The 18730-nt window shown below is 36.7% G+C and overlaps 1 long non-coding RNA gene across 5 annotated transcripts in view; it reads right to left on the bottom strand.

Annotated features, from left to right (window-relative positions):
• The window catches only part of LOC113604651 (uncharacterized), a 124913-nt gene that overhangs the window by 74013 nt on the left and 32170 nt on the right, over positions 1–18730 (bottom strand). Inside the window, exon 1 of one of the 5 annotated variants that reach the window (XR_008295861.1) lies at positions 2251–2274. The exons of the other annotated variants lie outside the window; for them this stretch is intronic. This is a non-coding gene — a long non-coding RNA (uncharacterized LOC113604651). Of the gene's footprint in view, positions 1–2250; positions 2275–18730 lie in introns of those variants that run through there. 5 annotated transcript variants of the gene reach the window in all.

Genomic DNA, 18730 nt, shown 5'->3' with positions numbered 1-18730 from the left:
TAAATGGGTAAGGGGCAATAAGGAATCTAGCCCTGAAATCATTGTTGCACTATATGCTAACTTGGATGTAAATTTAAAAAGTTTAAAAAAAAGTAAAAAAAAAAGAGGTAAAATATCTACACACTGAAAACTATAGAAAGCTTATGAAAGAAATTGAAGAAGATACAAAGAAATGGAAAAACATGACATGCTCATGTATTGGAAGAACAAATACCATTAAAATATCAATACTGCCTAAAAGCAATCTACACATTCAATGTAATCCCAATAAAAATAGCATCGGCATTCTTCACAGAGCTAGAAGAATTCCAAAATTTGCATGGAACCACAAATGACCCTGAATAGTGAAAGTAATGTTGAAAAAGAAAACCAAAGCTGGAGGCATCACAATCCCAGACTTGAGCCTGTATTACAAAGCTGTAATGATATTGTCACAAAAACAGACACATAGATAAATGGAATACGACAGGGAACCCAGAAATGGACCCACAAATATACAACCAACTAATCTTTAACAAAGCAGGAAAGAACATCCAATGGAATAAAGACAGTCTTTTCAGCAAATGGTGCTGCAAGAATTGAACAGCAACAGGCAGAAGAATGAACCCAGACCACTTTCTTACAACATACACAAAATAAACTCAAAATGGGTGAAAGACCTAAATGTAAAATAGGAAACCATCAAAATCCTACAGGAGAAAACAGGCAGAAACCTCTTTGACCTCAGCTGCAGCAACTTCTTATGTGACATGTCTCCGAAGGCAAGGGAAATAAAAGCAAAAATGAACTACTGGGACCTCATCAAGCTAAAAAGCTTCTGCACAGCAAAGGAAACAATCAACAAAACTAAAAGGCAACTGATGGAATATGAGAAGATATTTGCAAATTACATATCAGAAAAAGGGTAGTATCAAAAATCTATAAAGAACTTACCAAACTCAACACCCAAAATACATAATCCAGTGACACAATGGGCAGAAGACATGAATAGACACTTTTCCAAAAAAGATGTCCAGATGGCAAACAGATACATGAAAAGATGCTCAACATCACTCATCATCAGGGAAATATGAGTCAAAACCACAATGAGATACCACCTCACACCAGTCAGATGGCTAAAATAAACAACTCCGGAAACAACAGATGTTAGCAAGGATATGGCGAAAGGGGAACCATCTTGCATTGTTCGTGGGAATGCAAACTGGTGCGGCCACTCTGGAAAACAGTGTGGAGGTTCCTCAAAAATTAAAAATAGAACTACCCTACAACCCAGCAATAGCACTACTAGGAACTTATCCAAAGGATACAGGAGGGCTGATTCAAAGGAGCACATGCACACTAATGTTTACAGTAGCATTATCAACAATAGCCAAATTATGGAAGGAGCCCGAATGCCCATAAACTAATGAATAGGTAAAGAAGATGTATATATACATCGATGAAATGTATATATACACGATGTATATATATATGATGAAATACCCTTGGCCATGAAAAGGAACGAACTCGCCATTTGCAACAATGTGGATGGAAGTAGAGGGTATTATGCTAAGTGAAATAACTCAGTCAGAGAAAGACAGATATCATATCATTGCACTCATATGTGGAATATGAGAAACTTAACAGATGACCATAGGTGAAAGGAAGGAAAAACAAGATACAAACAAAGAGGAAGGCAAACTGTAAGAGACTCTTGAATACAGAGAACAAACTGAGGGTTGATGGAGGAGAGGATTTGGGAAAAATGGGTGATGGGCATCGAGGAGGGCACTTGTCCGGATGAGCACTGGGTGTGATGAATCATGGGAATCTACTCCTGAAGCCAAGACTACACTGTATGTTAGCTAACTTGACAATAAAAACAAACAAGCAAACAAAAAAACCTGACCATCTTCTTCTGACTCTCCTGATTCTCCTGAACCCTTAAGAGAGGCTGAGATTAAGTGCATCTCTTTGCTCAAAGAGCACCTTTTGAATATTACTGTCATGACATATATTCAACGCTATGAAAAATACTGTTTATGGTCATGTATGTGTCTTTGTGCCTGTCTCTTTTACTCACTGGAAGCATTTAGAGATCAATAATCACATTTTTAATTTATCTTTGCATTTTAAGACCTAGAAGAGTGTCTATCAGAAGACAGGAATCCAGTGAATGTCTGTGAAACTATCATATACTACAGGAGGAGTAGTTAGGAGTCTATTATTAAAGCCTAGATGTGAAATATAAAGAAACAAAAATTTACATACCTTGATTTTCAGTTTTGTATAAACAGGTGAGAGGCAGTGCCATCTGTAAAACATATAAGGTTCTACTCTATTTGCCATATAACAAACTACATTATTACTGTTTGATGGATTCTGGCAGAAAACATAAGACTCCTGGGTCTATAAAATACAGAATCGAAGGGGTACAGGCACCCCAATGTTTATAGCAGCATTATCAACAATAGTCAAACTATGGAAAGAGCCCAAATGTCCATTGTCTGATGAATGGATAAAGAAGATGTGGAGTGTATATATATATATATATATATATATATATATATATATATATATATATATATACAACAGAATATTACTTGTGATCAAAAAGAATGAAATCTTGCCATTTGCAAGGACATGGATGGAACTGGACTGTATTATGCTAAGTGAAATAAGTCAGTCAGAGAAAGACAAATACCATATTATTTCACTCAGATGTGGAACAGAACAGATGAACATATGGGAAGGAGCACAGAAAGAGGAGAGAGGGAAGCAAACCATAAGACCTTAAAGGACTTTCTAATTCAGCATGCATCATAAAGTTCAGGTTCACACCAATGGGAGTAATGTGGAGTGGACCATGAGGACATTGCACATGCAGTGGTTTTCCTTCATAGCTGAAGAACACCATGCTTAGGAAACCCCAATATCTATAATAGACTGCAAGCAAATGTGCTCAAAATATTTCCTGAAAAGAGACATTTTCTTAATTTTCTTTGACAGCAAGCAAACTTGCCCTCTAACCCAGAGAGAGATATTGTATCTAAGTTCAAAGGCTGTTGACTATACAAATACCCTTGAAAAGACAGTCTAGAACAAAAGTTGCCAGAGCCTCTGCTCACTTGACTTATGAAACTGTGAAAGATTCAGTAGAATCATCCCCCCAGATACAAGTAATTAAAATTACCTAAAATATGTGCACAGGTCCTGGGTCAGTTGATTTGGTCATGACAATGAAACTCCACTTAAGGTAAGTGTTCTCGTTCTTTAGTTTTAACCAAAATTTCAATAGCACTCATTTACTGAGTTTTAAAATGTTCCACTCTACAATGCAAATTAATTTGAAATTTTAAATATGAATTAACTTTATATTTAGAAAATAATTACCAGGTTTTCTTCTACCTCCAGCCCAAGTTATTTAATATGCATAATATATGTGTATGTATTTTCACCCTTGAGAGTAGAAATGTTTGAATCTCCCATCATACACAAACAAGAAGCTTTTATTTTCCTCTTTATTTTTTGTTTGTATATTTAATTTTAAACCATAAAACCAAATTATTTATTCACAATTATATACAGATATACAGAATTATAGAATACAGATATCAGAATTATCCTGTTACCTAGAATTATGATTCTTCCATTTTAGTGTGTATAAGAAATCCTTGAAATAATTGACAAAATGTAGATTTCCAAACTTCCAAAGATTCAGGTTTTATTAATCTTAGGCAAGATCTATACTTGTAACATGATACCCATATGATTTTGAATTGGCATTATGCTTTTAAGATTATAAGCGTGCTTGTTACAAATTTTTTAAAAAATAATAATTTGTTATGTTTTAGGTAAAATAATTCTAAGATATTTTAAAGACTTAAAAAAATTTTTTAATGTTTATTTATTTTTGAGAGAGAGAGACAAAGCACAAGTAGGGGAAGGGCATAGAAAGACTGAAACACAAAATCTGAAGCAGACCCCAGGCTCTGAGCTGTCAGCACAGAGCCCAACGTGGGGCTCGAACCCATGAGCCACGAGATCATGACCTGAGCTCATGTTGGACCCTCAACCAAATGAGCCACCCAGGTACCCCAAGACTCTTTTTTTAATAGAAACACAAGTGCTAACACAGATACTAGAAGTCTTGGAAGAAAGGATGAAATCAAAGTCACGTACAATACTGTTGATTCAAATATTCAGGAAGAAAGGCCCAGAAGGCAACTGGAAGTACTAGACTAGGTCACAGGATTGAGGTCCTGCTGACCACTATGATTCAGGAATCATGCATGGATGTCACTCGTGTAACTGTAGTCATAGGTAAATGAAGAAAGGCAGACAGACCCTTAATGCACCATTAAAAAAGCAACAAGTTTAGGATAAGAAGCTATGATAGAGAAAGGGGAGTAACAAGAGAAGCAAGGGAAACACAGGACAGTGTGGTATTACAGAAGCTAAAAGAGCAGCTGCAATGAAGAATGGATGACATGGGCGCCTGGGTAGCTTGACTGAACATCCAACTCTGATTTTGGCTCAGGTCATAATCTCATGGTTCAGTTTGTGGAGCCTGCTTGGGACTCTCTCTTTCTCTCTCTCTGCCCTTCCCCCATTGCAGTCACTCATGTGTGCCTTTTCTCAAAAAAAAATGAACATTTAAAAAAAAGAATGGATGATAATAACAATAAATGAATGAATAAAATAAAATTGAATCGAAAGGAAAGGAAAGGAAAGGAAAGGAAAGGAAAGGAAAGGAAAGGAAAGGAAAGGAAAGGAAAGGAAAGGAAAGGAAAGGGAAAATGTCCCTTATATACTGGTATCTATTCCAAGAGTATGCCCTTTACACTTATAAAATTAGCATTCCCATTTTACAGTTGAAGATACAGAAGCAGGAAGAAAGAGTAAATAAATTGCCCAAGTAAACCTAGATTATATGTGTTGGAGCCAGGATTGCAGTTCAGGCTCCAGAGGCCACGTTCTAAACCAGCAATCTAGGCTGAGGATAGAACACATGCCATTGGTTTCAGAAGAGCAGGTTTGTGCAAGTCAGACCACACGTGGCTCCTCTGGCACTAGCTGGGGAGCAGTGGAGGCAGCACTGATTGCTTTCTCCAGAAGTGTGTGGTGAGATGGGAAAAAAAAAAAGATGCTTGGAACAACTTTAGGATCTGAAGTCCTGAACATGCTTAATGACAAAGACAGGCGCCAGCTGAGGGGGAAAAAATCTGAGGTGTGAAAGAGGGAAGAGAGAATCAATTACATAAAGTTGCTAAGGTGGTTGAAGGGGAGAGATTGGAAGTCATTGATGGAAGAATTGCTTTTGAAATGTAATATCAGCATCTCATACTCTAAGGTAGGTAAATAGAGTAAATAGATGTTTGCAGTACGTAAACATTTTAAAGTGGAAAGAAAAGAAACTTAATGAATTGACAGAAGTTAGCTTTTTACTGGCTTCAGTAACTTTAAAGTAACAACTACCCTTCTGGATGTACTGGATGAGTGAGTGGGTGGGTGGGTGGATAGATGGACATACAAACATACATACAGAGAGAAATAGATACATGGCAAACAACCAAGGCATCAACTACAGTAAGAATCAAGAAAATTCAAATTACTATGGAAGGACTTTAATTTTAGGAAATCATATGACAATTACACAGTTATCAAGAGAACTAAGTTAAAAAGCTTCATTCTGCCTATTCAAACCTCAAAGTTATAGTCTCTAACACATTGTTAAAAAGTAATTTTTAATTAAGTTGAGTTGCTTTCTAGGTTAAAAGGCACCCAATAACTAATGACAACAATATAGCATCCATTCCGTTTGGTATAATTCTTTCTTTTTTCTACCACATAATTTAGTGCTCTAAAAATGTACATCCATCTCAGGTAATGGAATCTTATACCAAACTTCCACTGGTACAATTTAGCCATGTAACTTTCCCCTTAAAATATCCAGTTGAACCAAGTGACATTCTCTTTACTTTTTATGAACATATTTCCCGTTCAAGCTACCTTTCCTTTGTTCTATAAAAGCACTATTTTAAACCACTTTGAAATAAACCAAATAAAAGTTTCATGTTAATCCAAAAGTACAGTAAAAAAAAAAAATTCCTGTCCTGTGTACTTGTATGTGTACTCTTTTTCAGTGTGCATATCATTCACCACCATCATGAGGCTTACGCTTTCTTTCTCTTTCTAGAAAGCTATGATTTTCTACTTGGTTCACTCTGTACTATAAATGTTCAAATAATAAAAGTGGTGCTATGAAAAGTGTTTCCCTACTAAAAACAAAGACATTGAAAATAAAATTCCCTTTGCATTCTTGGTTCACCCTTTTGTGTGAATGATGGTTACGGAAATACTGGGAAAAAGCCCATGCTCAGTGCCACAATGCAATGCAAATGATTCCCTTTAAGAAAGACAGACAGACTTACTGTGTAATTTTCTTTGTTTTGATGGTCATTGGCGCCATTAAATTGATAGTTAGACCCAAAAGACCACTGTTGTTTGAAAATAGAATAGCCAAAATCCTTGTACATAACCAGTGGTCAAAGTACTTTAGAAGATCAAGCAAAACAAAGCATTTTATAGTGGGAAATGGCCATTTGTAGTAACTTAATAACACAATAATAAAAGGTATTTGTAAGGATTGTCCACAAAGGATTACATTGCATAAACCATTACCTTTTTCAGAAGCATGCACCTGGATCAATCCTGTTTGCTGTTGAAAGAAGCAAGTGCAGCATCACCGACCCCCTCCATGACTGTCAACCTGGAATCTGTAGTTCCAGAGGAACACTGCCCCGGAACCACCCCATGCATTCGCAATGCCGGACATACAAAGAAACTAAGATTTAAGACTTGGCACTAGGGCTCAGACAACTCCAAGGTGTCACAAATAGAAAACCCAGAGCAGGGAAAAATGAAAAGGGAAAGCCAATAATGCAAACAAAGACAATCCAGAATCATAGTGAACTTACAGAGAGAGCAGAGTGGGACTAGAAAGGAAACCTGAGACCTTAAAGGATTCTCTGAGCCTATGAGCAGGTGCTGGAGTAGACTTCCTCCCTGGTAACTCCTAAAAGCAGGCGTCTGCCCTGCAGGCTAAGGCACTCACCTAAGACAGCTGCATACAGACAAGAATTTCAGAATCTTTCATGTCAAACAATAAAATCCAACGCTCTATGCAAGTCTCTCTGACTTCAGTCTTTCTTCTTTCATCAGATTTAGGGGATTCAGGTAGTGACATCAGGAAATGCAGGGCAGAAGAACAAGACAGATTTCATTGCACTGACAATGCAACCCTCCATTATGATGAAAAAATAAGTACTGTTTTTCCCTGAATGCTTAGGGAAGGATATACAAAAGATATAAGATGATGTGTTTGTTCACTACCTTGCTTGTTTTTTTAGCATTCACTGAACAAGAATTCAAGATGGGCCATCTTACAAAGCATAGAAGTGGTTAAGAAGATTGGATAAGGACAATTGAGCCCTCATTCCCTGAAAAGTATGTTTCTGAAAAGAAAAGAAGTAGAGTGGAACACCTTGGAAATGAGTCATTTGGCAAATGGGTGCCAGTGGGAGGAAATGTGAAGAGACAGGGGCTGTATTTTGTGGTAATTAATCTCTAGAGTATAAAAGGAGAATGTGCAAGAAACATCTTTTTAAGTTTTTACATTATCATTATGATTAATCATCTCTCTTTCTCTCCTCCTTATCTTCCAGGTAGGAAACTAGATCCTGTATGTTACTACACCTCTCTTCCCTCTCTTACCTTTCTGTGTGTGTGTGCATGTGGGATGTGGGTAAATGTATGTGTACTGTGTCTTTTAGTAAATGTCTCTGACTTTCTAAATAAGTTTTTCTTTCTATGCTACACCTGGGGGATTTTTTGTGGGGGGGGAGGGCATATCTATTAAATATTCAGAGTGTCTGGGAGCCAGACACTTTGAGTATACTCTGCTCAAAATAGTTGAACTGCCTTTGTTGTTATGGCCAAATTTGTCTCACTCATGTTCTGGATCCTATTCTCTTCATTTATTCAAGAATTTAGCTCATGCAGTCCTTCCCTTTCTGTGCTGGAGCACACATTTTACTCTGTTAGATCATTCCTGTAAGTATCTACACATGCTATAATATCACCCATCCTAAACCTCTCCCTTGACAAAACAGTCACAACTTCCCATTTCCTGTTCCCTGTTATTGCAGATTTCCTCAAAATGTTTCCATTCTCACTGTCTCCATTTCCTTCTCATTCTCTCTTATATTCCTGCCAGTAAGGCTCCCATCCTGCATTCCACTGAAGCCACTTTGACACTGTTACCACTGACCTCCACACTGCTAAATCCAATGATTCACTTGAGGTCATCACCCTTTTAACCTCTCATCAGTACTTGAAATGACAGACCATTCCCTCTGTCTTAAAGTACTTTACTTGATAACCCTACATAGATATTTCTCTAATCTGTCCCCTTCTTTCCTCTATGTGGCTTCATCTCTGACTCAGACCCTCACTTTTTATATATGCCACTTATTACTCTCATCTGGCTATTTCTACTGTCTGGCTAGATCCTTTTTCTTATTCCAATTTCTAGATGTTGTAAAGAACCCAGGGTTCATGGATGACCATTTTCTCTTCTCCAACTGTACTCACCATCTAGATGACTGTTAAATACCCGCAGCTCAGTATTTGCCCAGTGAAATGTATCTGACTGCCTTTTATAACATATCCACTTACATGCTGAATGGTCATCTCAGATTTAACATGTCCAAAATAGTTCGCTTTCCCCACACCCCTGGTCCTTCCCTGACTTTGGAACCCATTTATTCCAAATATCTTCCACTTTAGGAAGTGTCATAACAATTCATCCAGGATCTCAAGCCAAAAATTTCTCATACCTCACATCCTGTTAGTAAATAATGTTATTTCTTTTCTCAAAATATATTGGAACTCCAACCAAATTTCACCATCTCCACCACCACCTCCTACTCCAAAGCACCCACACTGTGGTGGCCACAGAGGTGTCCTGATTGGACACCCCTCAAGGAGCATCACGATTGACAGCCTCCAGCTGCCACATTTTTCTGTCTGCAAAGCCATGCCTCCTCAGGCTCTTCTAGTGATTGCTTCAGTAGCAGGGGAGGGGGGACTAGCACAGGGTCATCCCTGCCTGACATAGATTTGTTTACAGGACAACTTCTAGTAAGGACTCCCACTGGTCTGACCAACACCTTCTCAGAGCCATGCTGTGATCTGATCACCCCTCTCCTTTCAGGTCCATGGTTGTTAGCAACTGCTGTCTGAAGGCTCTGCTTGCCTCCTTCTGCTTCCTGTCCCTATATCCTTCCCAGTGATCTAGATGTATCTTGTAACACCCAGTCCTGTTTGGCAGTTGCTTCTCAGAAGACCTAAACCAACACAAATATGTTTCATGGGTCCCTGAGCCTAATATTTCTCTTTCCTTCCCTCGATCCCCATTAGCAGCAAGAGGGGCATGTTCAAGCCTAATACACACTATTTCACTCCTTTGCTTAAAGCTCTCCTGTGGCCTCTCCCTGCTCTTGGTGACTCCAAAACTTTAAAAATGCGGCCTCTGGCTCCCACTCCAAATTTCTCCTTTGCTCCTCTGCCCTTGCTATGTTGTTCTGTGCATTACCTGAATTCACCTAGGGCAGACCCAGTTCAGAGTCTTTTCATACCTTTTTATCATGCCAAGGTCAACAATGTTCTCTCACATATCCATATGGATAACCCTTCACTCCATTTGAGTTCCTGTTTCCTTGTCATCCCATCAGGAACAGCTTCCCTGACCCCAACTCTACCTGAAGCAAGAAGTACGTCCACAAATATCACTTCAAATGTAATTTAAATGTATTTAAAGATCGAAATATATAAGCAGTTTTTCAAAGAATCTTTGAATAAACCCCAGATAAATGTCAGATAAAGATGCAAAATAAAATTATAGGTCTTATGATAGCACAATAATATCAGATATAAAAACTCTGGAAAATATTTTCTTCTGAGAATGAAGTTACACTTCCCTTTTCTTCAATCATGAGAGGTTGAGTATTATTTCCACTAACCTATCTATCAGTTATTTGTAAAATAAAATAAATGCATTGTGCAAATGGATGTAAATGAACTGTGACAATTGGTGTTTGTTTTATATTCTGAGTACATTTGCCGTAGTTTGCATTTTAATAGCCTTGCCTGGTAGCTCTTTGAGAATGTTGTTAGAGACCAATAATTCTTAGAAGAGTGGCTATTATGAAAATAGAGATTTGATAAAGTGCTTATTATTTTGGTAGCTAAGCTATAAGGACTCATGTCTAAAGGTGATTTAAGACTATTTCTTAAAGGTGGTCAAAATGTGGTTCTGATGACTTCTGTTGTCATCTAATATTAATTATTTGGAGTTTAAAAATCATATTATGTAAGTATTTTCTTGACACATGTTATTAAGAGTCAAATTTCAATAAGCACGTTATCAAGAAAATATCCTAAGGCACTGAATTGTCCTAGGGATGAATCGTTTTATAATCTAATATGTACACAGTAAATTCAGACATGTGGAAAACACACTCAAATATCAAAAAGGAGAAAGATTTGTTACAGCTTTATATGAATAAGACTTCAAGTGACGATTTAACTTAGTCCCTTTTTTGTTTTTGGGCAGATGTGGATTTTGAGCTACTCTTTTTCTCTATGAAACAGACTGGTTTTCAAAAGTAATATAATATTTACAATAAAGAAAGTTTAGAGATAGCCTGACCAAATGACCTCATTTTAAAATGAGTAAAGAGGAGCTCCTGGGTGGCTCAGTCGGTTAAGCATCTGACTTCTGCTCAGGTCATGATCTCATGATTCGTGGGTTCGAGCCCCACATTGGGCTCTGTGCTGTCAGCCCAGAGCCTGGATCCTGCCTGGGATTCTGTGTCTCCCTCTCTTTCTCCCCCTTCCCCACTCATGCTCTGTTTCTCTCTGTCTCAGAAATAAACAAACATTAAAACATTTTTTAACTTGTAAATAAAAGCAGAGAGAAATAGGTGATTTTTCCTCAACCTATAAAGCTAACTGAAGTGAATCAAACAGCACTATTTAGAGGCTGAATTCCAGTGAAGTAACTCCAAGCTAATGTTGTTTTCAGTAAGCAACTTATTTTTGTTCTATAATAGTTTCATGAAAGAATGATTCATTCATTTTTTTCCCTCCAAATTTGTATAGGACAAGTATCATACAGGATAAGGTGTATCCCTTAAACCCTTGGGGTTTAAGTAAAAAGATAAGATACAGGGGCACGTGCTGGCCCAGTCAGTTGAGCCTCTGACTGGTTCAGGTCATGATCTCTCAGTTCAGGGGTTCGAGCCCTACATCAGGCTCTGTGCTGACAGCTCAGACCTGGAGCCTGCTTCAGAGTCTGTGTCTCCCTCTATCTGCCTCTTCCCTGCTGACGTCCTTTCTCTGTCTCTCAAAAAAATGAATAAACGTTAAAAAAATTTTTAAAAGATACATTTACTGAGACAACAAAGTAATGGCATGTGATTATGTTCAAAAATTATAACATGTAGGTACATGACTACCACTTATAATCATAGGATACTTGAAATAGAGAGAAAATGAGTACATATAATATCAATGGTCATGAGGATAACCATGCAAAGACAAAGAAAAAATATTTTATTTTTGTAAAACAACAACAGATATCCTAGTATAAAAGTTAAAACTTTTTCTACTTAACATGCACAGTCTCTATTAGGGTGCCACAGTATTATTACTACCACAATTACATAAAGCAAGAAAAGTATATTCTTTTCGTATCTTGCTATCTTTCTATTTTTTCATACTCCATTTCAGTTTGAAGACACTTAAAGTTATGAGGGGAAAGACGAAGAGAGGTCTATTTTTACCACCAGGATGTTGAGACCTCTTTCAAATACACCACCATGTGATTTGGTGACACTTCCAAAAATGGAGAGAATGACTGAAAAAGTTTACGTAAGAGGATTAATGCTTTCTTTTAGACGTCACATGATCTCATTAGGCTTTGTATAACTGTTTTAATGTTCCTTTTGATGACAATTAACTTTCTTTCTTTAATGGGATAAAATAAGTATGGCCAAAAGAGAAGGGAACATAGCATTTTTACTTGGAATTGAGAAAGTAATAATTGAAAAAGTTTCTGTCCATTGTATTTCTTTGTTGTTGCTTCTATTGCTTTGATGATAATGATGGTGGTGATGATATATTAAATATATATAAAAGAACAGTCTACAGGTAAGATATAAACAACAAATCTGGAGGCATGACACTTTCAGATTTCAAGCTGAATTATAAAGTTCTAGCAATCAAAAGAATATGGTACAGACATAAAACCAGACTCATAGACCAGTGGAATACTATGGAAGAGCCAGAAATAAGTTCATGCATATGCATTAAGTTCAATTAATCTCCAACAAAGATACCAAACATACATAATGGAAAAGGATAGTCTCCTCAGTAAATGGTGTTGAGAAAACTACATTTCCACATGTAAAAAGAAAACTGAAACTTTACCTTACACCAAACACAAATATCAACTTAAAATAGATTGCAAACTTAAGGAAAAACCTGAAACTGAGAAAGTCTTAGAAGAAAACATAGGGGGAAAGCTTCTATACATTGTTCTTGGCAATGATGTTTTGGAAATGGCACAAAAATCACAGGCAACAGAAGCAAAAATAAACAAGTAGAAACTAAAAAGCTTCCTCACAGCAAAGGAAAGAATAAACAAAATGAAAAGGCATCCTATAGAATGAGAGAAAATATCTGCAAACCATCTATCTGATGAGGAGTTAACATCCAAAATATATAAGGAAGTCATACAACTCAACAGAAAAAAAAAACACACACCCACCAATAACCCAGTTAAAAAGTGGAAAACAGATATGAAAAGTTGCTCAATATCACCAATCATAAGGGAAATACAAAACCACAGTGAGGTAACAGAATGAATGTTATCAAAAAGATATGAATTAAGTGTTGGTGAAAATGTGGAAAAATGGTAACTTCTGTACACTATTGGTGGGACTGTAAATTGGTGTAGCTGCTATGGAAAACAGTATGGAGGTGTCTCAAAAAATTAAAATTAGGAGTGGATCTAGCAATTGTACTTCTGGATGCATGTATCCAAAGGAAATGACATCAGTATCTCAAAGAGATATCTAACTTCCTACGTTCAGTGCAGCATTATTCACAATAGCCAAGATATGGAAACAATCTAAATGTCCATGAATGAATTAATGATAAAGAATCTGTTATCTTTATATATAATGGGTAAACAACTTTCATACTTATATATATCATACTACATATAATTATATATAATTGTAATACATATATGTTATACATATATATGTATATAAATATATGTGTGTGTACATACAAGCAGTTGACCCTTGAACAAGATGGGTTTGAACTGGGTATGTCCCTTATATGCAGATTTTTTTTTGATATATACAATACAGCACTGTAAATGTATTTTCTCTTCCTTATGATTTTCTTAGTATTTTCTTTTTTCTAATTTATTTAATCATAAGAATACAGTATATAACACATTTACAAAATATGTGTTAATAGACTGTTTATGTTATTGGTAAGGCTTCCTTCCAGTCAACAGTATGTGTTAGTGGTTAAATTTTGTTTTTAATTTTTTTTTAATGTTTTATTTATTTTTGACAGAGAGATAGAGCATGAGCAGGGGAGGGGCAGAGAAAGAGGGAGACACAGAATCCGAAGCAGGCTCCAGGCTCTGAGCTGTCAGCACAGAGCCCGACGCGGGGCTCAAACTCATAGACCGCGAGATCATGACCTGAGCCAAAGTCAGACGCTCAACTGACTGAGCCACCCAGGCGCCCCTAGTGGTTAAATTTTTGAGAAGTCAAAAGTTATATGTGAAATTTTAACTGCACAAAGGCCAGTGCCCCTAACTCCCGTGTTGTTCAAAGTCAACTGTATATACATATATGTGTGTATTGGAATGTGTGTGTGGGAATATTATTCAGCCTAAAGAAAGAAATCCTGGCATTTGCAACAATATGCATGAACTTGGAAGACATCATGCTAAATTAAATAACCCAGACACAGAAAGACAAGTATTGCATGATATACTAACATGTGGAATCTAAAAAAGTCAAACTTAGAAAAACAAGAGTAGAATGGTGTTTGCACCTTGGGGGTTGGAGAAATACGGAAAGGTTGGCCTAAGGTATAAACTTTTTATAAAATGACTAAGTTCTTAGAGATCTAATGTACAGGTGGTGAGTTTAGTTAATAATAATGTGCTATAAACTTGATCGTAAGTGTTCTCATCACACACACACGTAACTATGTGAGATGATGGCTTTGTTAATAATCTTGATTATGGTAATTATTACATAAGGTATTCTTACATCAAAACACTGCAGTATATACCTTAAATATATACATTATTTTCATTTGTCATCATACCTCAATAGAGCTGGAAAAAAATCATTAAGGGGAAAAAACTTAAAAGTGTCAAGAGCCTTAAATATTTTTTCCTGATGTTTTTAAAAGTTAAAATATACCAACTACATATGATGATCATAAACTCATTTGTATTAAATAATGTGACTTCAAAATATATAAATTTATACATGCTATAAATAGTAATAAGAAAATGAAAAAATCATGAGCAAAGTCAAAAATTCTCTTAGAAATTAACAGATGGAGTAAAAAAAATGAGACAGTAAAGGAAGTGAATGACACCATTGTAACAGGATGTTTCAATGGGACACTTTCTGTCTCATTTTTCCACTGAAGCCCCAAGACAACAGCAGCATATCATTCCCTACAACCCAAAGTAAGGTGCTATATTGCCCATAGAGGGCTTGAAGACTTTGTTGGCAACCCGTTTTACAGACTTATCTCAAATTTGAAGATACATAAAAAAGGAGAGGAATATGAGTTGGAAATTAGAGTATTTCTTTGGAAAAGCTGTCAGGATTGCTTTCTTCTCATTCTTGTTTAATAAAAGGGTTTCAATAAGACCTGATAGAGAAATGATATGTGGCCCCTAGAGCTAATATCACACTGGCAAGTGGTACCATATACTTAAAGAACAGTTGGCAAGCAGGAGACTAACTACAGTGGCCTCTGGAAGGGAAACAAGGGGAAACCATACTCTTCCTGGGTACAGTTAAAGCCTATCCCCCCAGTGCCTAAACGTCGATCCTGCATAGACACACTAGTTTGTACAGTTAAAAGAAATTCTGCCCAAAAGAGATTCTGCACAAGTGAGACCTTCTCAGCAGAACGAAGCTGGAGATGAATCTTCTGCTGCAGAAGCTGCAGTACAGCCATAAGCAGGCAGCAGAACAAGGTCTTAGTAGGAGGAGCTGAGTTCAGAGATCCCAGCAGGGAAATATGCATGTAACCCATGAAAATGACCACAGGAGAGAGCTTTAAACCTGTGCAACAGCCAGAATAAACTTGCACCTGGTCACACAAATGCCAAGCAGTAAGACGTTCTCTGCTTTTCACCTCTTTTTCCTCCCAATTCCTTCCAACTCTGATTCATCAGCAGGTTAAGAGGGTGAAAGGGCTCACTGCAACAGTAAGGAAAAAATATGCCCTTCTCAACCTGCCATGGGCTTCAGGCCTGAAGTAGAACAGGTTGGTAGAGACTAGAAGCTTTCATTTGGGAAAAATCTGCAGCACTGATGTTTACACCGGGCTAGATCCCACAGTGACCAAAATGAGAATTTCTATCTCAAGGTAACCAGGAAATTTTGAGGGGGATCTATGAATAACTGGAAAAGTCAGCTAAATGAAAATCCAAAGTACAGAAGAAAAATGGCTGATTGAAGAGATTTAAAGAAATAATGGAGTGGACAGAAAGTAAGTTTGCTTTCCGGCTTCACCCTAAAGTCCTGTTTATTCACTATAATGATCACACAATTACACATTGTGTTGTAGGGGTGTGTGCACATGCGCATGTGCATGCACACTTACATGTAAATGTTCTGTGTGAAAATAATTGGTACTTTTCTTTTCTGGGACAGTGCTATAGATAGATAGATAGATAGATAGATAGACAGACAGACAGACAGACAGACATATATGGATTTAAGTATATACATACATGGATTTAAGTACACATATACTTAAATCACGTAGTTTCCCTGCCAAAACCATAAAAGGGAAAGAAAAACAATTAAAGAACTCTACTTGGGAATTCTCATTCTTTTGAAAAAGCCTCACTCTGGAAAATGTTTGTAACCAATGGTCGTGCTGGTTCTAAATGTGAAATCCACCTTTATATCCACTGACAGATTCAGGCCAAATTTCATGAGGGGTTGAAGTTCACAAAGCATGAGCACTAAGACTTAGGCTGCTGAGAGTCTAAGTCACTGGACAGAAGTCAAGGGCAGGAGGTAGAGGAAGAGCAGCGGGACTTACTAGTCAGAGAAGTATGACCCCCACGGGAAAAGGTAGGTGGCATTTGTGACAGAACTGAAAACCAGAGGTTGAACTGTGTTTTCTTCCCCCCCCCCTTAATGTTTATTTATTTTGGGGACAGAGTGAAAGACAGAATGTGAGAAGGAGGGGCAGAGAGAGACAGAGACACAGAATCTGAAGCAGGTTCCAGGTTCTGAGCTGTCAGCACAGAGCCCAATGCAGGGCTCAAACTCACGAACCATGAGATCATGGCCTGAGCCGAAATCAGACAGGTAACTGACTGAGACACACAGACACTCTTGAACTGAGTTTTCAAAATGAGAGGGAATGGCTAGGTTTAAGTTTTAGCCCTTTTGATTTCACTAAAGCTGCAGAGATCACTGATGGTCTAAGACTCAAGAGCTTGTCCTGTGAAGGAATGCCTAGTGGGACAGAAGACATGCCCTGGTTAGTGGAGAATTTCTGTGAGTGCTAATCTGTAAATATATTTGCATAGCCTGCATTTTTCTTTTCTCATTTGTATTGCACTTTCCCTTTAATCAAATACATTCTACGAGAACTGCTGATCTGCTTCTTCGTGAAAAATGAAAGCTGTTTTATAATCAGCCACATTTCGTATTCTAATTTATCCCAGAACCCATAGATTATAGATATGGATACTTTGTCATCTGATCGTAGGTTTTCAGTTATGTTCACAGAGATGCTGTGATAAACAGAGTATCGTCAACAGACACAGAAATTAAAAAAATTTAATGATTCAGATTTTCTTTAGACTGGATGAGTATCTCTAACTATAACGAAGTACAAATACTCTTGAATCTATTCCTCAAATTTAACACTATAATTTTATAATTTTAACTAAAACATATATGAAACATTTATCAATTTAGATTAAAAAACACAAAAACAAAGAAATAGATGATAGATTATACAAAAGCAAGAAACCCTCAATTAAGCTTTCATTACAAGTGCTATTTGTGAGGGAGGCTATGTACACGTGGGGAGAGGTGTTTATGGGAATCCCACATACTTTCTAATTTTTGTTGTTTCCCTAAAACCACTCTAAAATATAACATCTGTTAAAGGCACATAAAAAAAAGTGACTGACATTTAAAATCAAACCTCACATCAGATACTTAATCATATTTTCTAATTGTTGGATGGCCATTATTGTTCACCAATGACCTGGGGAAAGAAGCACTAGTATGTATATTTAAACGCTGCTCTCAGATTAATAGGTAACGTTATGTTACATGTTTTGATTAAAAAAAAAAAGATGCATTGAGTGAGCAGACATATATAAAGTTTAGAAGGAATGTTGAAAGATATAATTTCCTTCTGCATGCTAATGCCTCCTTAATAAATAACATGAGCTAAAATTTATAGAATACTTACTGTGAAATTAGTAGAACTGTTATCTTATTTTACTACAAAGGAAGTTAAGGTGTAGATAAAGGCCAGACAAGTAGGGAATCTTGAGGACTGCATTCAAATCCACTGTCTTCAGAGCATGAATACTTAAGCACTATGGATATGCTGATGGACAGCATATGCTTGACAGGATATGTCCTTGACAGCCCATGTTGAAAAAGGAATCCATGGCCAATTTTAAATTATTATAATTGGCCATTATAATCAATTCATCTTATTAACTTTTGTTAATAAGAAAACACTATTGGAATACTTCACTCCAGTGAATTCTCTATAATATTTTAAAAGGAATATTGACAGACAGAATTTTCTAACAGCAATATCCAATAGCTTCTTTTATTTGTTTTTGTTTTAAGTCACTTTGGACAGCAGATGAAGCATGACTTCTCTTCTCCTTACCTACTTATACATACACTTCATCAGAAGGAGGTGGTCTATGTCCATCAAGAAATGGCTATTAAAATTCCCTGAACTGTAAATTCAGCACCACTAAGTTCAATCATTGAAAAGAAGTTCATTTTTACTTCAGAGCATATACAACCTTGAGCTAAGGAAACCTGGGCTCTGCAAATCAGGATTCTTCTGAAACTACTTCTTCAGCAAATTGGTAACTATGTGGTAATATGAGAGAAAATAAAGAAAAAGTATACTTGTAATGCTGAAACTATATAAAAAAGGATGAGTGGTTAAGATAGGGTTGCAACATAAGCTGTGTCTGCATATATTCCATCAGGTGGACATTAGAATCTATTACACAGAGAATTCAAGCTAAAATACTACTTTCCTTTCAGTTGTATGGATATTTCAAACAATATACTTTTCTTGGCTTAAACTTTTTGGCAGTTGCTAATCTTCACCTTTT

This window comes from Acinonyx jubatus, chromosome B1, assembly GCF_027475565.1.
Source record: "Acinonyx jubatus isolate Ajub_Pintada_27869175 chromosome B1, VMU_Ajub_asm_v1.0, whole genome shotgun sequence".
Classification (NCBI taxonomy): domain Eukaryota; kingdom Metazoa; phylum Chordata; class Mammalia; order Carnivora; family Felidae; genus Acinonyx; species Acinonyx jubatus.
The sequence above is the reverse complement of the archived record's forward strand: the minus strand, read 5'-3'. Positions and strand labels throughout refer to the sequence as shown.